We start from the raw sequence: 24,226 nt of genomic DNA, 5'->3' as shown, positions 1-24,226 counted from the left end.
GCTGTTTACTTCTTCCACGTTATACTGTTGAAAATCTCATGAGAAAATATAAGTCTCAATGATGATGATTTCAAGATCTCATAAGGTGGTGGTGGTGATACTTCCATGATTTCCAGCAGCCTTCTCCAGATATAAGAACTCTTGAGACTGGCACAGGAAACTAACAAAACATTCATTAATTTCATAATACTTGTGCTGCTTACATTGATGAATGGTAGCTATGTTTGGAATCTAATGATAACTAAATTTGCTTAGCTAGCAAATGTTAAGTGTTTTGGCTATGAATGGGCACAATGACAAAATACAAACTACAAGAAAGCCATTCACTGAAGATTGCTAAAGACACACCAACACTTCAACTGTTGGCTCACAAATGTGCTATTTCCTCTCTCTTTTTCCTGCTACTATTATAACAGTCTTTGCTCATTTAAACCAGTGACTGCATAATTTCCTCAGACTCAACACATCTATCTCTTCTTTTCCTCACATTACCTTTACTCTGTCCTATCCTAAACACTTTATCACATATTTAATCAGAACTGCAATTCCCCTGGAATTCCCTTCCTAGCCATGGTTCTTCCACAGGCAGATATTGAAGCTGAATACCAGCTGCATCAATCTCAATAGTTTGTGATTCTCTACAAACATTAGAGTTGCTCTCTTTTGCCTCCAATGACTATAGTGTATGCCTGTGTGGTAAGAAGCTTGCTTCCCAACCACATGGATCAAGGGTCAGTCCCACTGCATGGCACCTTGGGCAGGTATCTTCTACCATAGCCTTGGGCCAACCAAAGCCTTGTGAGTGGATTTGGTAGATGGAAACTGAAACAAACCATCTAACCCAAGGAAAAGGGTTAGCAAGGAAAGCAGATGCTAAATGATGATATATATATATTCTTTTATCGGTTTCAGCTCAAAGCTGTGGCCATGCTGGGACACCACTGTTGAAAAATATGGAACACTTCATGAATTTGCATGTCATCCTTGTGCAGGGGCCATGCTAATTTTCTCTGTATCATTCCAATTTTAGTGTATGTATTGCCGACAGATTTCTAATCTTAGGTGATAACAAGACACAGATAACAGGAGGATGTTCTAGGTGGCTGAAATAGTCTCCTCTGCAAGATGTTTAATTATTTCCATTTAGTTTAGAAATCAGAGAATGAGTAACCAAAAGTAATGCCAACCTACTTTAATCTACCTTTATCTATTTTCTATCTATGGAAATATTGTAAGCTTGAATCTCTGTCAGGTCATAACCACTATGTTTCAAAGCAATTAGACTATAAAAAGTCTATAATTACACCATATAATGGAATGACTAGGTGAATCTTATTAGAACACAAGAACAAGCCAAAAGTTTGTCTTTGATTAGTGATTCTTTTAGTGACCTACATTATTAGAATTGTAAGCAAATTTTTTTCTTTGTAACATCTCATTAAATCTTATTAAAAAATCAACAAATACAAAAGATGCAAGACAAAAGAAACAGATGTAAAAAATAAATGGACTCCATCATCAACTGAAATTAACTGTTAGAGGAGAAACTGGGGATTGAAACAAAAATCTGTTGATTTGTAATTTGAAATAAGACTAGAAAATAAATTAGATTCAGCAAGTTGAATGAAAATGTAAAGAAAAATTAATCAAATATTTACAAATCATGAATTTCATCCTTAATCAGAATACTATGGCAAGAAATAACATGTAAGAAACAAGGAAAAAGTGAGTTTGAATAATCTTTTTGTCAATAATCATAATTAACCTAATTTTTCAAGTATTTATCTCCAATAATGAAGAAGAAGATGAAAAAAAAAATGTAGTTGCTTATGTTGCAAAAGACTGGAAAGCAAAACAGGAAACCTAAAAATGCTATGCCATCCTCTGTTTGTGCTTGATCAACAAATCTGATGAAAAGCTAACATAGGAATGTATGATGAACTTTGGGTTTAGGCAATATTGCAGGGATCAGCTTTCTCTAATACCACAATCCATGTTTAGAAAGTACTGCAGTAATGATAATCAGGTCCTGACACCATCTTGGACAAATGCATGCTTTTCATTACAGACCAACATACTATCTACTTTACAAACTAACATACTATATGTTGTTAATTTGTTTTACATCTACTTTTTTCCATGCTTGCATTCATGAATATATTATTGAACCATTGCTTTACATCTAGATGCCTTTCCTATTGCTAACCCTTACCTATTTTTCCAAATAAGGGATCTTGTATTTCACACGTCTATGAAGGTACAGAGTGAGTGGAGAAGTTGCAATAGAAGTCACAACACCACCTGCAGAGGCTGTGATAGAGTGCACACACGTGTGTGTGTGTGTGTGTGTGTGTGTGTTTGTGTGTGTGTGTGTGTTTGTCTGTCTGTATACATGCACATACATACATGAATACACACACACACATATATATGTCAGGTTTCTTTCAGTTCAGTTTCCATCGGTCAAATCCACTCACAAGCTTTTGGTTATTGTAGAAGACACTTGCTCATGGTACTGCACAGTGGGACTGAAATCTGAAATCATTTGGTTGGGAAGCATACAAACATTTACATCACACACACACACACACAAAGTAGGAAGGTATGTGTAGCTGAAAAACTGGAAAAAAACTAAAAGCAGTAGAAATGCACAAACGATTGTGGTGGTGCCATGAAGTAAACATGATTCAGATACACTCGTTTATTCATACAAATGTAACTGAGATGAAATATGTCATAAATAACAGCGACAAACAAAATATACACCACTGGAAGTTTTTGTTGACAAACAACAGCAGTAATTTTATTCAGCTGAATACACATCATCGATTGGTTGAAATTACCGAAATATGACAACATGAAATAGCTTTGAAAATACAAACTTTTCTCAACAACACTAAGAGTAAAAGATGTTTTATATGACACATTCTACCAGTGTCCGAAGTTTGAAAGTGTTTAGTTACAAAAAATTAATTTTTCAATCTGCTGTTCAAAGGGTAAAGATCCATGGATTTTACTAAATTTTAGTAAAATGACAGGAAATTGCTACAATAAGGGAAACAAGCAATAAAAAATGTTAATGAATATTAATTTTTTTTTGTAGCTTATAAATGTGTCTTTGAAGGAAAGAAATACAGGTGTGACTATCGTTAGGCTAGCTCTGATTGAGCAAACATATGGTACAAATGCATTCTAAATATAACCAATCTGTTGCACTGTATATAAGACTGTATTATCCAACAGGACTTTCCTTTTATTAAATCACTAGAATGTAATTTAGCTGCTATTTCTGGATGATTAAGCAACTATGTAGATGGCTCTTCATTGGCTCATAAAGAAACAAAGTAATAATCCCTGATAGACACAAAAGAAAGTAAAGTTTGAACTAACTGAATTATCAGAACTGTTAAAGTGGTTCATTGTCACAGCATATCTCCTTACGTATGTCTTTCAGTAAATACATATACGTGTATATATGTGTGTGTATGTTTCTGTTGGCATGTTGTTCTGTATTTGTATATATGTGTGGGTTAATGTGTGTGGGTGTGTGAGTATATCTATCTGTGTTTGTTAGAATATAGTAAACTGTACTACCAATAAAATGTCTAGGGTTAGAACATTAAACTTATTAAGAACAATTTGTAAAGAAATGGTTAAAAAGATTCCTACATTGTATCTGTGCCAGATTGTATTGTTTCACATTTTTTGTACATTTTATGTTGTAATAAATGTTGTATTACTGACACTAGAGAGAATTCAGTCAACATACTAGCTTCAAAAGATGGTTCTGGACACCAAGAAAAATGTATCGTAATTACAGAGAAACTTATATGAGCATATTTTATCATTAAATTAGCTAAGCTATAGATCTGGTTAGATAATCCCACTACACATTTAATCTTATTTCTCCATCAATTTGATTCTGTCGAGTGAATTGGCAGCAATGTTAGATTCTTATCTACATTCAACACATTTATGGCACTAATTTCAGGAAAAACGTGTCTGAGCTGCTTTTATCTGACAAGATAAAAGTAAAACACACTTGGTAATTAGAAAGGTTTTCTACCACTGATTATCCAAATCAAGATGTGTGTCAGAGTTTCTGCTAATGTGGAAAAAAATAAATAAATAAAAACTAAAAATAACAACAATAATAAAATACACAGAAAATTATCTGATACATAAAAATGTAACTTTTAAATTGTTAATAAAAACATCCAGACTTATATCAAGATAGTAAATATTTCTTTATACATTGCATATAAAAAGAGGAATCTATTAATCATAAATGTCGGATGGCACTTGATTTAGACATTTATCTTGGAATAAATTATATTATACAAACAGTAATAATGTAGCTGCTACTTCACATGACTATCAGTTAAAGTATTAGCCACATAAGGATCTCTTCAGTCTTACATCTGATATCGGCAAACAGCAAAGCCATGCAAAGATGTTCAGAAAGCAGATCACCTCTCAATTGTTGACCAGCGGTCAGAACAAATGAAAAATGTCACTGAAATTTCCTCAGATCTAATTGAGAAGAGTTTTCATCTTACCTAAAAAAATTTCCAAGTGCAGACATAATGAAAGAATACATTTGATTGTAACTCCTAACCATCCAATAGATCATCAAGGTATCAACAATTCAGTTATTTTCAATTGGACCAGGTTGGATTCCAGGAAATGATTTATGATATTTCATGAACAGAGAGAGAAAACAAATATCTTAGATAATAAAGCAAACCTTTACAGACAGACACTTTAGTTGGGAAATCTCACACAATGCTGCAATAAAATAAATGCAACGTTTCCCTCTGTACATGTGTGTGTGTGTATGTGTGTGTGTGTGTGCATGTGTGTGAATTCATATATCACAGTTACGTACAAAGATAATGATATTTGTAGTATTGTACATGATATAGTAGTTTTGTACTATCCATCTATAGTATGTGATTGCAACAACAGCACACAATTGTCTCCTAAATTACAAAGTTGCAAATTGCTGAAGACTGTAATCTTCCTTACCTACCTACACAAACAATAATATAACCTGAGACAAGCTGATGGGGGGAAGCTCTATGTAGTTACTCAATTTACAAGAAATAGTAACCAAATTTCCCTTCCGTCTTCAAACAAATGATATTTAAAAATATTCTGGGTAATGAAGAATTACATACATGATACCTGAAAAATTACAATGAGCATGGTTGGAATGCTTTTAATCACAGGTCTGCTCAATCTGTGCTCAGTGAGGGCTAAACAACAGCCACAAAACCATAATGGAGCAAATGTCAACAAAGATCTTCTACATGGTCACTTGACCTAGAAGAAAAAGCAGCTAAATCTGCAAAACATACCGTAACATATTAAAAGAAAGGAAGGAGACGTTGGATAATTGAGGTAAATTTAATAGGATAGTTATAGCTGGAATATGTTTGATCATGTGCCTGCTCTATCAGGTTCTGACCTGGGGTTAAACAACAACAACAACAACAACAACAACAGCAGTAGCAGCAGCAGCAATAATACATAATGAAACAAGTTTTTTGGTCAAAATTCTAGCACCACAAACTCATAACAATTTTTCTTATATACATCATCATTATTATCCTAATTCTCTGAAAAATACAAAAAAGAAATAATGCAGGAATATTGTATTCTATGTGACACAAAAGCTGTAACACGGTTGGAATTGGAATGTAAAGAAAACGGTAATGTAAGTGAACAATTTATATAGTAAATCATAAATCCCAACCATTTAACCGCAAAAAAAAAAAAAAAATTGTTCTTTTATGCATAAAAAGTATTTTTATTACTGTTTTTTGAAATCGTTTCAACAATTTATTCCTGTTATGGGAAACCCTGTATAGAGAAAAAAAAAGGAATTAAATACATACACAATACACACATACACATAGGCACATACAAGCATACATATACAAATGTGTATATGTGTGTGAATATATATATATATATATGTATATATATGTTGCTTATAGGACAGTAGTAGCAGTTTAAAAGTAATAATATTTTAGTAAATACTGACATTAACTGTCTGCTAATGTCCATTATATCCACAAACAAAATTTACTGTTGTGATTTTTTTTTACATATTTTTCAAGAGGTGGAACATTCTGGATATAATAACAAAATAACTGTTGAGATTGTTGTGTATTTCAAAATTAATATTGCTGGAGCTTTTATAAAATAATTCTGTAGTAAGTATATATTGGTGTTGATGAAGGGAAATTTAACTATTTTTTATTTTGTCATGCAAACTATGAGAAAAAAATAAACCCAATCTTACCATCAGCTAGTTAACATTTAAACTGAATGTCCAAAAAGAAAACTCACTTTTTCAATAATTACTGTTATTTGTGGAAACCTATCCCATAATTGTGATTAATTAACAAATATTATGTAATTGATATCTTAATTTGAAATGGCTCGGGAGATGGAAGGAAGTACAATACATTATCAAGAGAATGGTCATCTACTGATGGTGATCGGATATTTATACATGAGATCAAAATATGACAAACAAATGATATATTTCAGAAACCTAATATTTTCTCCATTCTCTGGTGACTGAAAGATGTTCTTTTATGACAGAGCTACTTAATCTATATAAACCACATAGTCATAACATTGAGCTTTTAATATATATATAAAAAAAACCCAATAACAGCTAAAGATATGTATCACACAAACAGCTCTTGCCCTGTCTGTCTGTCTCTCTATCTATCTATTTACATACCCACCCACACATACAAAGATGAAACTGAGAAATCAGTGGTATACATAGAGTGTGTGCCGCTTAGGGCAGCACTTGAGTCCTTCCCACTGCCCAGTCAAGGTTTATACAGCAGAGCCAAATGAGAAATCCCATAAAAGCACAGCCTAGGGTGGACTGAGAGAACTACTATATATACAATAAAGTTGTTACAAGATCTGTATATAAATCTATTTTTCCACAAGAATATAAATACCCATGGATATGTAATCTAGAACTGATATACATATGATCAATTTGTATAGCCACTAGCCACAGATATGAAACACAGAGCTGATTTATGTAAATATGCATACCCACAAAAAAGTGACTGAGAAATGCTATATATAAATTTATATAGCCACAATGATGTATATTAATCTATTATAAAACATATCTATGTATATATATATAAATTCAAATGATCACAGAGATGTAACAGAATTTCTTATGTATTAATCTAAATAGCCAAAGAGATGCAGCTTAAAGCTGATGTATATAAATCTATTATGTAACACACAATTCACCACAATGAAAACATATGTACCCATAACGTGGAGACAGAAATCATATATATATATATATATATATATATATATATATATATATATATATATATATATATATATATATATATATATATATATATATATATATGATGATGATGATGATGATAATATATATATATATATAATTATGTATATGTAACATTACACACTACTCCATATGTAAATCAATATAGCTACATATATGTAACAGAGTTGCAATATATTATACATTAATAGAGTCACAGAAGCTGAGCACATTTACCAAAAGTAGAGCATCTAAAATAATTGAAAACAAGACTTGGCAACATTTATGAAACATTTTCTTTATTGAATACTAATGTAGCTTTCTGTTGAGATTTTTACCCTTATTCTGAGACAGGGATGACAGGACAGCTTTACAAAGGCAACGGAAGAATGGTAGATAGATTTTTAGTGTCATCTTCAATGGATGAGTGTGAATGTATTATGTTTCAGCAATAACTGGCATTAAGTGAGAGGAGTTTGCCATTGAATAGCTGACTTTATTATATTCTATAATGTATGCTCTGAACATCTATCAATAATAATAAATGAATAATAAAATAAAAAGTCAAACACTGCACACAATAACTATAATAGTATTTAGATGAACTCTATAAATGGTGTTTGTTAACAAATAAGGTACAAGAGTTTCCATTATATCTGCAAAAATCCACTGAGAGATAACAACACTGGCACTGTACGGGGAACATTTACAAGACATTGAGTAAATAGCGACGGTGTATAGCAACAATACAGATAACGGAAATTAAACCATGATGATGATGATGCGAGCAATGATGATGATGAGGGCAATGATGATGATGAAGGCAATAATGATGATGATGACAATGAAGGTGATGATGATAATAAGAATGAAGCAGAAGAGAGGGCAGAATATCTTGTTTCCCTTGGAGACTGACATTTACCTGATAGCCACTCTCCTGACTGACAAAAATGATTTCTAGACTTGTTTTAGTAACATCTACTTACATTTAAATGCATGTCTTGTTGCTAAGCACAGATGTAAGACGGAATTAGTGGACTCACCAAAACAACACCTGTCCAGCAGGTCAATAAAAGAACCTCTATTTACTTGTTAGAAATAGCAGCTAAATCTCTCTCAAATCACATCTAACCATCCTTAGAAAAAAACAAATATACATTGACTAATGTAGTCTGGCATGTATCAGAATGGATGGTCATGGCTGGAAGGCAATTAGTTACAGATTTGCTTCCTTATGGTTAATAAGCAACAACTCCAGCCCAGGGATGATAAGCATGCTGTGAGAAAGAGGTTAATTGCCACCTGGTTCACATGGGATATTTACAAAATAAATACACCAGTCAACACATCATCATCATCAGTAGCAACAACAGCAAAACAAGAACAACTTTTGAAACTCTGTAAAGGAGACCTTATCAAAAGGGCTGGGGGTAAGGCAAATAAAAAGGTAAGATTGGTTGGGGCACAGCTGATACTACATGAGTGTGTGTATGTATGTGTGTGTGTGTATGGGGGGGGGGGGGGTTAATGAAGAAGGAAATGAAGGCAATGATGGTGAATATAATGATGGTGATGATGACACTGATGAAGATGATGATTGGGATGTTAATGATGACGGCGGTAAGGGCGAGGGTGATTGCGATGAAGTTGATGATGATGGTGTGTAATTGTTCAGCTCCAGTTTATCTTTGATTGAGAAACACATCACTGTGACTATCTCGTCTTATTTTTCAGGCACAAGGCATGATTTGAGGGAGATCTGATTGCCATGTCACACACAAACACTTACACAGAAACCTCTTTTGGTTTGATGCTAATGATGACAGTGGCGATGATAGTGTTGACGATGATGACCAAAAGGATGAAGGTAATGAGGATGATGTCACTGACAATGATGTTATTAATGGCTTTTGTTTCTGCCTCTGGACTGCAACCATTCTGGAGTACTGCCAGTAAGAGAATAATTGTTTATATCAATCTTAACACTTGACTAGTATTTTATTAACTGCAGGAAGAGAAATCTAGTGAGGGGGGCTTCTATATGATGGTTCAACCTGCTGGAAATAACAGCAAAATCTTCTCTAAATTACATCACAATGTCTTAAAATTAGGAAAGAAAAACACAGTAGATATTCCTGGAAAACAGAACAGTTATGGCTAGAATTTTTTTGATCATTGGTCAGTTTGATCAAAGTTGATCTGGAGCTAAACACCATTAACCATTAACAACAACAACAACAACAACAACAACAATGACAACCACCTCACAAAGATGCAAGGCACATTTTCCAAGTGGTTGTCTTATTCTTTCCAAAGGTATTCTCAAAATATCAATTGTCATTCAAGCATGTCATGGAAATTTTCCAGCATTCGCTTTCTCTTTCTAGTCAGTCATACCGTGTGTGTGTGTGTGTGAGAGAGAGAGAGAGAGAGAGAGAGAGAGAGAGAGAGAGAGAGAGAGAGAGAGAGAGAGAGAGAGAAAATTCTGGAAAGGTGAGTGAACTACTTAGAGAGAGAGAGAGAGAGAGAGAGAGAGAGAGAGAGAGAGAGAGAGAGAGAGAGAAAATTCTGGAAAGGTGAGTGAACTACTTAGAGAGAGAGAGAGAGAGAGAGAGAGAGAGAGAGAGAGAGAGAGAGAGAGAGAGTAAATTCTAGAAAGGTAGGTGAGTTACCTATACATGAACCCCTATCTGGGAATATACCATATCATAACTAGCATCATGTGAATAAAATTTGTCAAAAGTCTAAGCTATCATTCCTAGGAAGTTTGGATGCAACAATGTATTGTCTTTTATTTCAAAAAGGTTACAATCGTTTGCTACATGAAAAGATGAAACTTGATCCTTACTTTCTAATCAAATTAAGCATTCTCCAGAGGTAAAATGTGGATAAACAATTTACAACAGTTTAAAAGGTCAGAATAATGCTGTTTCCTTAAAGCCCAAGTGAAATAAAGAATTAATTAGGCTAATTATATTCTAGATAAAACTTGGGAATTAACTGTTGCTGGTGTTTAAAATAAGATTTATTCAGCATCAGACGATGGAATTTGTCACTTATTAATTTTTAGAAAACACTCTAGCTGCATATAATCCTTTAGTTCTATATTAAAGTAATTGATATGATAGAACTTTCTAGAAATTATAATAAATAACTATCCTAGAATTATTGTAGTCTGAAGAAACTTAGAATAATGAAGGTCAGCTCTGATCAAATAAACTTGTGATCAAAAGACATTCTAGTGGTAAACTCCTTGTCTTTATTTTTCTCTTTTGTTTTTTAAACCGAGTGTTTCTATCATAGGACTGTATTAAAATGTGAGGTTGTAATTTGAGAGAGTTTTGATGATTAGTTTTAGCATGATGAGTAGTCACAGAGGTAGGACTTAAGACCATGACATATGAAGCAGTGGCTTAGAATCAAAATCATTCTATAGAATGTACATACATGGACTTAAGCAAGTCATGAAGTACAGATTTATTATAATTAATTTTATTCCCTTACCTCAGTATATCTTTTATGTAGTTGATTTTTTGGCATTATATAAGATGCTCTATTCTTAGCTTGAAAAATAACGGTAGGACTTCAGAGGTTCAGATATTCTTAGGCTTCACTCTCTCATTGAAATTGTAGTATAACCATTGTACTTTCTTTGGAAACATTTGTCTTGCAATTGTTCACATAAATAAAAGGAATTTATGAAATAATGACGAGATATATGTGTATTTGAAAGTAGATGTTAGGTACAGAAAAATGTGTAGGATAAGTGTTTTAGCAGGAAAATACAAGTGTAGGAGACACAAAATTATTGCATTATAGTGGTATTTTGAACAAATAATTGTTAGGTGGACTTTAGAATTATTAAAATACTTGAAAACAAACCAAGATGTAAAGGGAGTATTCTAGTAAGAGTATTCTAGTAAGAGTATTCTTGTCAGAGTTTATTATTTTAAAGTTTAATACATATGAATATTGAATAGTTTACTGCATATGTAACAAGAAAGCTACAGTAGATTAATCATCATCATCGTTTAACGTCTGCTTTCCATGCTAGCATGGGTTGGACGATTTGTCTGAGGACCGGCAAACTGGATGGCTGCACCAGGCTCCAATCTGATCTGGCAGAGTTTCTACAGCTGGATGCCCTTCCTAACGCCAACCATTCCAAGAGTGTACTGGATGTTTTTACATGCCACCGGCACGAGAGCCAGTCAGGCGGTACTGGCAACGACCACACTCAAAATGGTGTTTTTTACATGCCACCTGCACAGGAGCCAGTCCAGCAGCACAGGCAACGATCTCGCTCGAATGTTTTCTAACGTGCCACCGGTACAAGTGCCAGTAAGGCGACGCTGGTAACGATGCGTAAGCTCACAAGAAACGAAGCCAGTATGCTCCGATGGATGTGTAATGTCAAAGTGCATACTTGACAGAGTGTAAGTACCTTGAAAGAAAAGCTGGACCTAAGAAGCATCAGTTGTGGTGTGCAAGAGAGACGATTGCGCTGGTATGGTCATGTGGCAAGAATGGATGAGGATAGCTGTGTGAAAAAGTGTCACACCCTAGCGGTTGATGGAACCTGTGGAAGAAGAAGACCCAAGAAGACATGGGATGTGGTGGTGAAGCATGATCTTTGAATGCTGAGTTTCACAAAAGCAATGACTAGTGACTGAAACCTTTGACGATATGCCATGCTTGAGAAGATCCATCAAGCCAAGTGAAGTCATAGTCGTGACTGATGCTGGTGTCATGTAACTGTCAACTGTGCTGGTGGCATGTAAAAAACACCTTTCGAACATTGGGCCTTACAGAGGCAATGTGGCTGATGCCAGTGTCATGTAACTAGGACCCATGCTGGTGGCATGTAAAAAGCACCTATTGAGCATTGGAACTCATGGAAGCAATGACAAATGACCGAAACCTTTGGCAATATGCTGTACTTGAATAGAAAACTCATCAAGCCAAGTGAAATCATAGCCATGGCAGATACTGGTGTCATGCAACTGGCACCTGTGCCAGTGGCATGTAAAAGCACTCATTACACTCTCAGACTGGTTGGCATTAGGAAGGGCATCCAGCTGTAGAAACCATACCAAATCAGACTGGAGTCTAGTGCAGGCCTTCAGCTTACCATCCCTGGTCAAACCGTTTGACCCATGGCAGCATGGGTAATGGATGTTAAATGATGATGATTATTATATATGTGTGTGTGAGAGAGAGAATGTTACAAACAAGCTCCAAGTCAAAGAAACTTTCAAGTTAATGAAAATAAATGTATGTATATTTAGGAATGTGCATTTATCAGGGTAGTAATTAGAAAGGTGGAATGAAAGAAATCTGTTTTATAAAGAGTCAGAACAGATTGAATTTACTATAGGAAATTAAGAGATAATTTAAGAAAATGTGTTACACAAACTGAAGAGAACAATTTCTTTGTAATGTATTATTTTGTCTGTAGGTATATAGCAAACTGTAGATTGGTGTTATACCAAAGAGCATGGTATAACTCCTTGAAAATTTAGTAAGTTTGGGCAAAATGTGGAATCGTTTGAATATGCATTGTCTCATGCAAAACGTAGGAAAAGATTCATTGACAGTCAATAGTAATAATGAAATTATATTTGATACAAAGTGACTTATTAAGATGGTAAGGAAGTAACCTAATGAAACTGATTTGGTTGTTTAATAAAAGGCATATTATGTTATAATGTGCATAATGCTTAGCTTTGTAAAGAGATATCTGCATGAGATATAAAGTTAGGGAAATACATTGTAACGTGTACCAGAGGAAGATGTGAGGGTGGTAATTGTTAGTATAATTATATTAATATTTAAAATTTCAAGTTGATTATTAGTACATTTGTCAATGGATTTTACATTTGGAAAAGTTGGTTTGTGGCAAAGGTCAGATATAAGAGTTAGGACATCTATATTATGGTATGAAAGATATTATGATGGTTATCTAATGTAACATTTGAACGTATAATATAAAATGTAAAATGGATATTGGTGTTTTCAAAGCATAAAATTAATTGTCATAGGGTTGTTTTAGAGGTTAAATGTTATGTAACAAAGGTCAGAAAAGTGAGAAGTGGAGGAAGAAATAAATTGATAATACAGGTAATGAGTGAGGGAAAAGATGCAGTGGTGCTAAAGAGAAATTATGTTGGCAATTTAATGTAAAATTTGGATATATAATATAAAATGTAAGATTGAAATTAGTATAGCTTTCAGGTTATAAGGTGAGGACTAATAGGAGAATTAACAAATTTTAGTAGGTTTTTTTTTTCTCTGTGTTTTATTGTATAAGATTGAAAAGTTGGTGGAAATATTTGGAAGGGAAAGAATAAAGTAAATTATAGTTACAAAATGGAAAAAATATGTTTCAGTAATATTGAGTTGATTTATACAAGGATATAAAAGTATTAGGAGTATTATTAAGTACAATATGCTTGTATTGAGATGAAATCTAGACATATGTACAGAGAAGATGAGAAGATATCCTGTATGATATAGACATAGAGAAAGTAGGGTATTCAATATGAGCAGGTCAGATACTTTCTTCCTAATTATGAGTGGCTAGGTATGATAAATAGAACAGAGGGTATGTAAAAAATAGGTACAGTATGTAGGCGCAGGAGTGGCTGTGTGGTAAGTAGCTTGCTTACCAACCACATGGTTCTGGGTTCAGTCCCACTGCGTGGCACCTTGGGTAAGTGTCTTCTACTATAGCCTCGGGCCAACCAAAGCCTTGTGAGTGGATTTGGTAGACGGAAACTGAAAGAAGCCCGTCGTATATATATATATATATATATATATGTGTGTGTATACGTTTGTGTGTCTGTGTTTGTCCCCCCAACATCGCTTGACAACCGATGCTGGTGTGTTTACATCCCCATAACTTAGCAGTTTGACAAAAGAGACTGATAGAATAAGTACTAGGCTTACAAAGAATAAGTCCTGGGGTTGATTTGCTCGATTAAAAGTGGTGCTCCAGCATGGCCACAGTCAAATGACTGAAACAAGTAAAAGAGTGAGTGAATAGAAGAGATTGTGGAGAGATGTGAGGTTATAGCATAGGCAATAACTATGAAAGTGGAAAGTGTATATTACTCCACTATTTTAGCTGGCCTTGCAACAAATTTGCAAAGGAGGTTGAATCTCCAGCCACAGTATATTGCCAGTTGACACAGTCCTATGTCAACTCCTTTATCGGATGTAGAATCTTGAGATTATTTTTATCACCTTATCCCAAGTCTTCCTTAGTTTCCCTCTTCCACAAGTGTCATTTCATTTGAACGCTTGGTACTTGCCAATGCAACAGTCTTCCTCTATTTGTATCAAATGCCCATACTAATGCAGTCTTGTCTCTTACATGCCACATCAAACTCCTCGAATGACCTGTTTTTCTCTCAGTTCATTTATACTTTGTCGCTCATGCACACTAACATAACACATCTAACAAAGCATGATTGCCTCATTTCTTTCTGATCTTCATGTCTGCATTTAAGGCCTGTGTCTTGCTACCATGCAACAGCACATTTCACACACCAAGCATGCCCAGTTATCTACTGTAAATTTGTCATGTAAAGTGATACCATGTTCAAACTGATAATTACTTCTCAGTTTAAATTCAATAGTCAAATAAGTGAGAAATATAGAGAAGTTCAATTGATGGGAAATAGATGTTATGTCATATATCAAAAGCAAAGTTTAAATTTATAGAATTAGATGGAATAAGATAAACAGGAAAATGGATGATTAGGTGGCACATGTAGGTACTAAGTGTTTGGGTCGACTAAGTGTTTGGGTCGACTAAGTGTTTGGGTCGACTAAGTGTTTGGGTCGACTAAGTGTTTGATATATCAAAATACTTTATATATTTCTATGCAGACAAGATAAAATTTGTGTTGTGTGATGGTTACAAAGAATCATTTTAGTAAAGAGTATTTCTAAGCTCTCTGTTGTACAATGGTCAGTAGGTTTTTTTGTACCTGGTATAAGATTTGGCAGAGGTGAATATTTGCCAATTAAAGTTAAACTTGATGGTTTTCAATTTCAGATTCTAGATGAAGTTTGAAAGTGATGTGTTGTCTCATCTATTCTGATTTATATATAATAAGGTGTAGAAATGCTGAATATATTGTAATTTGAAGCAATTCACCATTAATGATGTTGATAAGGTGTTTGTTTCTACAGTAGCCTGGTACACAATATCTTTAAGCTTATATTTATGAAGCAATGTGCAATTATTTAGGTTAATGTAATAGCAGTTTCTACAGCCAATGAAGTTTAAAGCAGACAGAATATGAATACATATGCACACACACACACACACACACACACACACACACACGCATGTATCTACGTATATGTATATCATCATCATCATCATCATCATCATCATCATTTAACTTCCATTTTACCAAAGTTGCAAGGGTCAGACAAAATTTGTTGAGGCAGACTTTCTATGGACAGATGGCATTCCTGTAGCCAACCCTCACCTATTGCCCAAACAAAGTAATATTTTCCATGGTTAACCAAGGGAAATATTACTTTGTTTCCACAGAACACAGGAAATGAACAATTATGGTTGTATGATGGTGATGCTCGTTTACAACCATCAGGTGATCTCAAGACAAGGGACACACACATACACAAACATGTACATATGCATGTGCACACACACACACACATGATGGGCTTCTTTCTACCAAACTCACTCACAATATTTTGGTCAATCCAGAGCAATAGTAGAAGACACTTGCCCAAAGTTCTGTGCAGTTTAACTGACCCTGAAACCACATGGTTCGGAAGTAAGCTTCTCATCCACATCTATATCTGTCTATCGATTTATCTACCTATATACTCTACAGCTTTTGAATCATTTTTGTTTGACAGAATCTCTTACTTGAAGACTTAAAAATTATATCTCAAATACCTCCCCATCTAATTCTATGCCAGTATGGAAAAGCAGGCACTACAAACATGAATATATATACATATATATATATATATATATATATATATATATATATATGGGAGTAAATGTGAGGACAAGCATGTTTGGCAAGTTGATATACAAAAAATATTAAATACATTTAATAGAAAAAATGTACACATGTATACATATAAAAAAAGTCCGACTTACAAAGAATGGAAATGATATCAGGAATTAAGGGGGTTGAGTAGGAGTTTTATGAGTCCAACAACTGTTTCTGGGGCTTAGTGGTCCAAAATAATGCTTGTAACTTGATTCCATCATCGGATACCAACGATGATGGAATCAAAGTACAAGTATTATTTTGAACCACTAAGCCCCCAGAAACAGCTGTTGGACTTGTAAAACTCCTACTGAACCCCCTTAATTCCTGATATCATTTACATTCTGTCTATTTTTTGTATGTATACATACATACATATATTTTTGTATTAAATGTATTTAATATTTTTTATATGTCAACTTGCCTAACTTGCTTGTCCTTACAATAACTCCTCTACCTGGTTAAGTTCAAATCCCTTGAGCACTACAAGGTGTATTCTATACAGAGAATACCTGTCTCTGATATCTTTCCCTCTCTCTCTCTCTCTCTCTCTATATATATATATATATATTTATATATGACGTTGACCACTAACGTGGACATTCAATGTGCTAGAAATAGTGGTCACTGTCATATATAAAAATGTACTTTAATCCCCTGAGATTGCAGATACTGTTTCTGAATCTCTTTGATTCTTTAAATGTGCTAGCTTCCTGGTAATTAATCGATATTAATTAATATATGATTTTTTGCCATATTTTTTGATAATATATATATATATATATATATATATATTTATTACATGCTAACTAACTGATAAAATCATATATAGATTTTATCCTAAAGTTTAATATATATATATATATATATATATATATTCATTTATTGATGCACACACACACACATGCATACTTATATATCATCATTTCAAACTCCACTGCAGTAGGCTTCAACTGGATAAACCTAAATAACTGCCCATTACTTCATGAATACAAGCTTAGAGATATTGTATACCAAGCTACAAGAAACAAACAACCACACATACGGTTTAATGTGAATCACTTCAAAATACATACATACATACATACCAATTACCCTTCTTACTAACTGGACCCATTTTATTTACTATTCATCTTTAATTCTTAATACTGTCCTCTCCACCCACCTCAATCCCTCAACCTTTCCAATTTCTACAGTTGTTATCTTCTCTTCCTTACTTATCATCTCTCAGAACTTGTTCTTCATAACATTCATCCTCTTGCTTACTCCCTATCCCTAATCATCCATTACTCTCCCGTACTCTCTTGTAACCTCTATCCACACTTCCTGTTCTGTCCCCAATCACTTCTACTCGCATTCAATCTTAAAGGCCAACCCTGACAACTTATCACCACTATTTTTATCTCTTTCCAGCTCTATTCTGGTTACTCACACCCTTTATTCTATATTGTAACTGTGTAGCTCCTTTACAACAAAAAAAGGAAACAAAAAGAGAAAAAAAACAGTTCTATTCTCTCTCACTTTAACCCAATATCCCTTATCATAAAACCACCTCCCTATCTATTGTAGTCCAGCTCAGTCAAAAGGGATCTTAATCTTGCAAGATAGTACCTCACAAGTGCTGGTGCCAGGAAAAAAAGCACCCAGTACCCAATGGATCCTGTTAAACTGTCCAACCCATGCCAGTATGGAACATGGATGTTAAATGATGATGATGATGATGATGATGATGATATATACACACATACATGTGTGTGTGTGTGTGTTTATATCAGCATGTGGTGAAAACTGTTACATTTGAACAGAAAGGTACAAGCATTACTTTGAACCACTAAACCCCAAGAAACAGCTGCTGGACTTGTAAAACTCCTAATTAACCCCCTTAATTCCCGATATCATTTCCATGTCTTCATGTCCATTAGACTTATCTCTGCTATATATTTTATTCAATGAGAAAAATGATTTAATATCAGGAAACATACTGGGGTTGATATAATTGACTAAAAGCTTTGGCAGCAATCCAATAGCTGAAACCAGCAAAAGAAACAAAGAAATGATACATAGAATAATAACATTCACAGAATAATTAAGTAGAAGTTTGTTTCAAAATTCCTCATTCTAATATAGTTTTGTAAAACCAGGATTGGATGTTGATGATGATGATGATGATAAGCTTGGGGAAGAGGAAGAGGAAAAGGGTAACAATGCTTACAACAAACTAATAAACCGATTAATGAATTAGATACAAATGAAGTTAATAATAATAAAACGATTAGTATAATGTATAAGTAATAAATATCTGAAGTTGCTTCAGTGTCGCTTTTGCTATTAACAAAATGCTAATAGTAATAAAATGATTAGTATTATGTATATATTGTAGATATATATAATTGTATTTATGTTGATACAGTCGTATCTGTTCGAAAAAGATGCTACAATATAGGTTATCTACTGTAAAATTATAAAATGTTTAAATTGATAATTAGTTGTCACTTTAATACAATAGTCAAATAAGAGAGAAATAAAGGGAAGTTTAATTGGTAGAATATAGATGTTATATCAGATATCAATTACAATGTTTCAATTTATAGAGTAAAATGGAATAAGATGTATAGAGGAAAATGAATAATTACTTGGCACATGTAGATCATAGGTTTGAAATGTTGAAGTGTTTTATGTGTTCAAAATGAAGTATGTTCTGTGTGGCAGTTAAAAAGTATTTTAGTAAAGAGAATTTCTAAGCTCTCTATTGTACAAAGGTTTGTGGGCTTTTTGTAGCTAGTGTAGGATTTGGCAGAAGTGAGTTTTTTTCCAATTAAAGTTAAACTTGATTGTTTACAATTTGAGATTCCAGATAAAGTTTGAAAGTGATGTGTTATCCCATCTATTCTGATTTATATATAACAAAGTGTAGAAATGCTGAATATATTGTCATTTGAAGTGATTCACCATTAATGACGTAGATAAGTTGTTTGTTTTCTTACAGTAGCCTAGTGCACATCTTTAAACCTACATGTATGATGTAATGGGCAATTATTTAGATTAATGAAGTTGCAGTTTATACTGGAGTTTGACATAGCCAAGTTTAGATTAGATTGGCTAAAAATATGTGTGTGAGTCTACATGTGCATTTATATCAGCATGTGGTGGAAACTATTTTGAAACAAAGATGCCCTGTATATTGGTTTCAAATTTTGGCACAAGGCCAGCTATATCAGGGGGTGGGGTAAGTCAATTACATGGACTCCAGTGCTCAACAGGTACTTACTTTATTGACCCTAAAAAAATGAAGGGAGACATCAACCTTGGTGGAACTGGAACTCAGAATGTAAGGACAGATGAAATGCTGCTAAGTATTTTGCCCAGTGTGGTAACGAATCAGCCAGTTCACCACCTTAGATGCCCTATATATTAATATTTGACTAACTTATCTCCCTTATGTATCATATCTTACAAGAACTATCAAAAATTAATGCCTATGCAGCTACTGGGAAACCCATAGGGGTCAGTCACCTGCTAAAAATAGCAACCAAATTCCCTCAAATCACATCCTGCTGTCTTAAAAGGAGGAAAAGTCACATTAGATAATATGGTGAAGATACACAATCTCTGAAATTATCAATGGGATGTTCATGGTTGGAATGTCTTGATCTATAAGTCTGCTTGATCATGAGAAAATGTCTCAGTATCTTACCTACTGTAGTATGAACAGGTTGGAAAACAAACTTGAACATCAATTTATACAGGATCAGGTAAAACGTAAGAAACACAAGACTCAACTGTCAAAGAGTTACAAACCCTAAACATTCTACACAGACTCACATACACAAGCAGATGCACATTAAGTAAACACTTACTTTACTCAGATATATAGGCGCAGGAGTGGCTGTGTGGTAAGTAGCTTGCTTACCAGCCACATGGTTCCGGGTTCATTCCCACTGCATGGCACCTTGGGCAAGTGTCTTCTACTATAGCCTCAGGCTGACCAAAGCCTTGTGAGTGGATTTGGTAGACGGAAACTGAAAGAAGCCTGTTGTATATATGTATATATATATATATATACATATATATATATATATATATATATATATATATATATATATATATATATATATATGTATGTGTGTGCATATGTTTGTGTGTCTATGTTTGTCCCCCCCAATATCGCTTGATGACCGATGCTGGTGTGCTTACATCTCTGTAACTTAGCGGTTCGGCAAAAGAGACCGGTAGAATAAGTACTAGGCTTACAAAGAATAAGTCCTGGGGTCGATTTGCTTGACTAAAGGCGGTGCTCCAGCATGGCCACTGTCAAATGACTGACACAAGTAAAAGAGAGAGAGAGTATACATTACACACACACACACACACACAAATACTGACATGCACTGAGATGGACATTCACTTAGATATATACACATACACGCAATCAGACTATCACACACAGACACATGGCAATAAAACAAACACATAAACAGAGACAAATTTTCAAACAAATACATATGCGATAGTCATGTATGCATGCACACATGCACTCAGACAGACAGACAGACAGACAGACAGACACACACACACACACACACACACACACACACAAATACTTAAACCCATGGCACCTTGGCTATGTCATCTATTGCATGACACAATACTGATTTTATTTGAAGTGAGACATTCTACAGCTGTACATTACTAATTAAGTTGCTTAAGTTAATTAGGATATCAACAGCTTCAGGTTAGAGCCTTCAGCACATTCTTTAATATAATTAATTTCTCTCTTGAACTTATTTATGTCTTTTGTAGTTCAGAAAGATTTATAAATGTAGTTCTCTCATAACACTGACAGCATCACCTACATTTTATAGATAAAGCAGAAATGTGGCATCTACATGTTCATTACAAAGTTGGAATTACAATTTCCAGAATGCTACACATATACACACACAGAGGGGTTGGACAAAATAATGGAAGCACCTTAAAATTTCAAACAAATTTATTTTAATATGGGGTAGGACTGCCTTTGGTGGTAATTACAACTTGAATTGTTTCCAAAGGAATTTTTGTCCATTCTTCAGCTAAAACAGTCTCCAGTTCTTGTAGTGATGATGGTGGAGGATATTGACTCCTTACTTGTTTTTCTAAAATGCACCATAAATGTTCAATAATATTGAGATCTGGGAACTGTGGTAGCCAGATAAGATGTTCAACTTCATTAGAATGTTCCTCGTGTCATTCAGTAACAACTTTAGCTGTGTGAATTGGTGCATTATCATCCTGAAAGATTGCGTTTCTCTCCGGGAACAGTTCCGCAACCGTAGGATGAATTTGATCAGATAAAATGCTTAAATAGTCTTGACTATTAATTCTGCCATGAAGGGAAACCATTGGGCTGATGGATTTTCAAGATACAGCACCTCAGATCCTCCTCTATGTTTAACAGGTGGAAAAAGGCAGTCTGGATCAAATGCTTCTTTTGGCCGTCTTCACAGGTATACTCAGCTGGTGGTCGGAAATAAGGTAAAGGATGACTCATCCAAGAAAATAACATTCCTCCACTACTCTAGGGACCAATTCTGTAGGTTTTACTCCACTCTAAAAGCTTTGCAATGTTTGTTTTTGAAAGCAATGGTTTTCTGATTGCAGCCTTCCCGCGGAATCCAGCTTTGTGTAGCTCCCGTTGAATAGTTTTTGTGGAAACTGGGTTCTCAAGGTGGTCATTAAGCTCTGCAGTAATTTTGGGAGCTGTACTTTTGTGATCCTTTCTAACAATTTGCGTATGACAACATGCAAATGTAGCTCAAGGAATTGTTAATGTCTAGAATTAATTTTTTTTTTCCACTCAGTATTATCCATATGGATACTGTTCCCAGATTGCCTGTTCCATTTACTTCAGTTAAAGGATTTTAAGGTGCAGAAAGGTGTAAGCAAAACCAAACCAATGTAGTTGTGAAACAAGCTTAACCAGATAGCCTTGCCTGTGTCCATGTACTGAGAGGACATAGTTCCAACATTATATCCCTATGAATATAAGTTCTTATGCAGGCATGGCTGTGTGTTTAAGAAGCCTACTCTACAATCATGTGGTTTCAGGTTCAGTCCCACTGTGCAACACTTTGGGCAAGTGTCTTCTACATCCCTTGACTGATAAATGCCATGTCATATAATGTATATATGTGTGTGTTTGTTGGTATCCTTGTTCCTCACCGCATGACCACAGTCTCATGGCTAAAACAAGTAAAAGATAAAAGATAAAAAGATTATGATACAGCCATGATGTTGTTGATTAGATTCAGATCAGCTCTTATTAGGCAGATATATAGTTAAAGTCATTACAGCCTTGGGCAACCAGTATTTGTTTTCAGGAATAATGTTTCTTCCCCCTTTTTAAAACAGTAGGGTTTGATTTAAGGTAGATTTGGCAGATTTTGTAATGATCACTTGAAGGTTGTTTCATGGTTCATGCTGATCACATATCTATATCATCGCCAAAACTCTACGTCAAAAGAAAGACTTTCTCTTCACAGCCAGAAACTATTCCGGCACTGAACATACAATCGACAGTGTGTTTCACATTAGTGTACAACACATAACAAGGATGGAACAGCTGTTAGACATGCAAACATTCTGGAACATATCTAAGCTAAAGGTTAGCTAATTAGTAAAGTGTTCATATATTTAATGTAGTCAACATGATAACTTTAATTCATTGAAACCGTACCAGTATCAAAGTGAGGCATATACTGCTGACAAAACCAAAAGCAAGGGAGATACCTCATAATAAGCAATGAAGCAATTGGAAGGATAGTCTGATCTTCAGAGGACATGGTATCTGCAATCTAACTGGTAAACTGTCACTCACCAACACACTGACCTACTGATGTGCTATGTTTCCTTTCTGTCTCTGTTTAGTGGTTGGTGTAAGGAAATGCATCCAGCCATTGAAACCATGCCTCAACAGACAACAGGAGTGTGGACAGCTCCCTGCTAGCCAGCTCCATGTCAAACCGTCCAACCCATACCAACATGGAAAGTGGATGTTAAATGATGATGATGAGGATGATAGACATGAAGAGGAAAGAATGAAAAGGAGTGAATTTTAGTTTTAAAAGTAGTTTGAAGAAATGTTAAAAATTAGCTCAACGGATGACACAAGAAATATGTGTGTGTACATAGTTTAAACATTTATTCATTTATATTAGTTTCAAGAAAAAGAATAATCTTTGGAACTTTGACATGGCTTCATCATTCTTATCATCATCATCATCATTGTCACTACCATCACCACTGCTGCTGCCACCACCACCACCACCATTTTCATGCTTGTTTTTTCCATGCTTGCTTGGGTTGGATAGGTCATCTGTAGAACAATGTCTTGCTACCATTATCATTTTATATTCATTTTACCATGCTTACCTAAGCTGGATGGATTTTCTCCATATAAGTGTCTTGCCATTTGCTATGATTCTTTGTCATTTTCAAAATGAGGTTCCCCAATCAGCCTTCACCAATTTTTCTCATGTCTACATCTCCTGTAGCTTCCTTCTATTTCTATTGCTTGGCATTTCTTTTCATATGCATCACATATCTACACTAGCTCAATCTTCTCTCTTGTATACTATATTTGACTTCTCATATACCAGTTCTTCTCTCAACCTGTTTGCGCTCTTTTGTCCATTCATACTTACATTTAGCAAAGCATGCTTGCTTCACATCTGTCCAACCTTTGCACATCCTCCACATTTAATGGTCATGTTTCACTACCATGAAATTTTGTATAACATTTCTCAACAAAATGGAGCTAGAATCTTTTTGTTGTAAGCACTCTGTTCTTAGTTTG

The 24,226-nt window shown here is 34.5% G+C and overlaps 1 protein-coding gene and 1 non-coding gene across 3 annotated transcripts in view; both read right to left on the bottom strand.

Moving 5' to 3' along the window:
* Positions 1–24,226, bottom strand: part of LOC106873594 (uncharacterized) — a 699,525-nt gene that overhangs the window by 179,215 nt on the left and 496,084 nt on the right. The window lies entirely within an intron of this gene.
* Positions 948–1,053, bottom strand: LOC128250090 (U6 spliceosomal RNA). The gene has a single exon (XR_008266214.1). It is a non-coding gene; the product is annotated as a U6 spliceosomal RNA (small nuclear RNA).

Source organism: Octopus bimaculoides, chromosome 1, assembly GCF_046866305.1.
Source record: "Octopus bimaculoides isolate indiv1 chromosome 1, ASM4686630v1, whole genome shotgun sequence".
Classification (NCBI taxonomy): Eukaryota; Metazoa; Mollusca; class Cephalopoda; order Octopoda; family Octopodidae; genus Octopus; species Octopus bimaculoides.
Note: the sequence above shows the minus strand (reverse complement) of the source record. Positions and strands in the feature narration are given on the sequence as shown.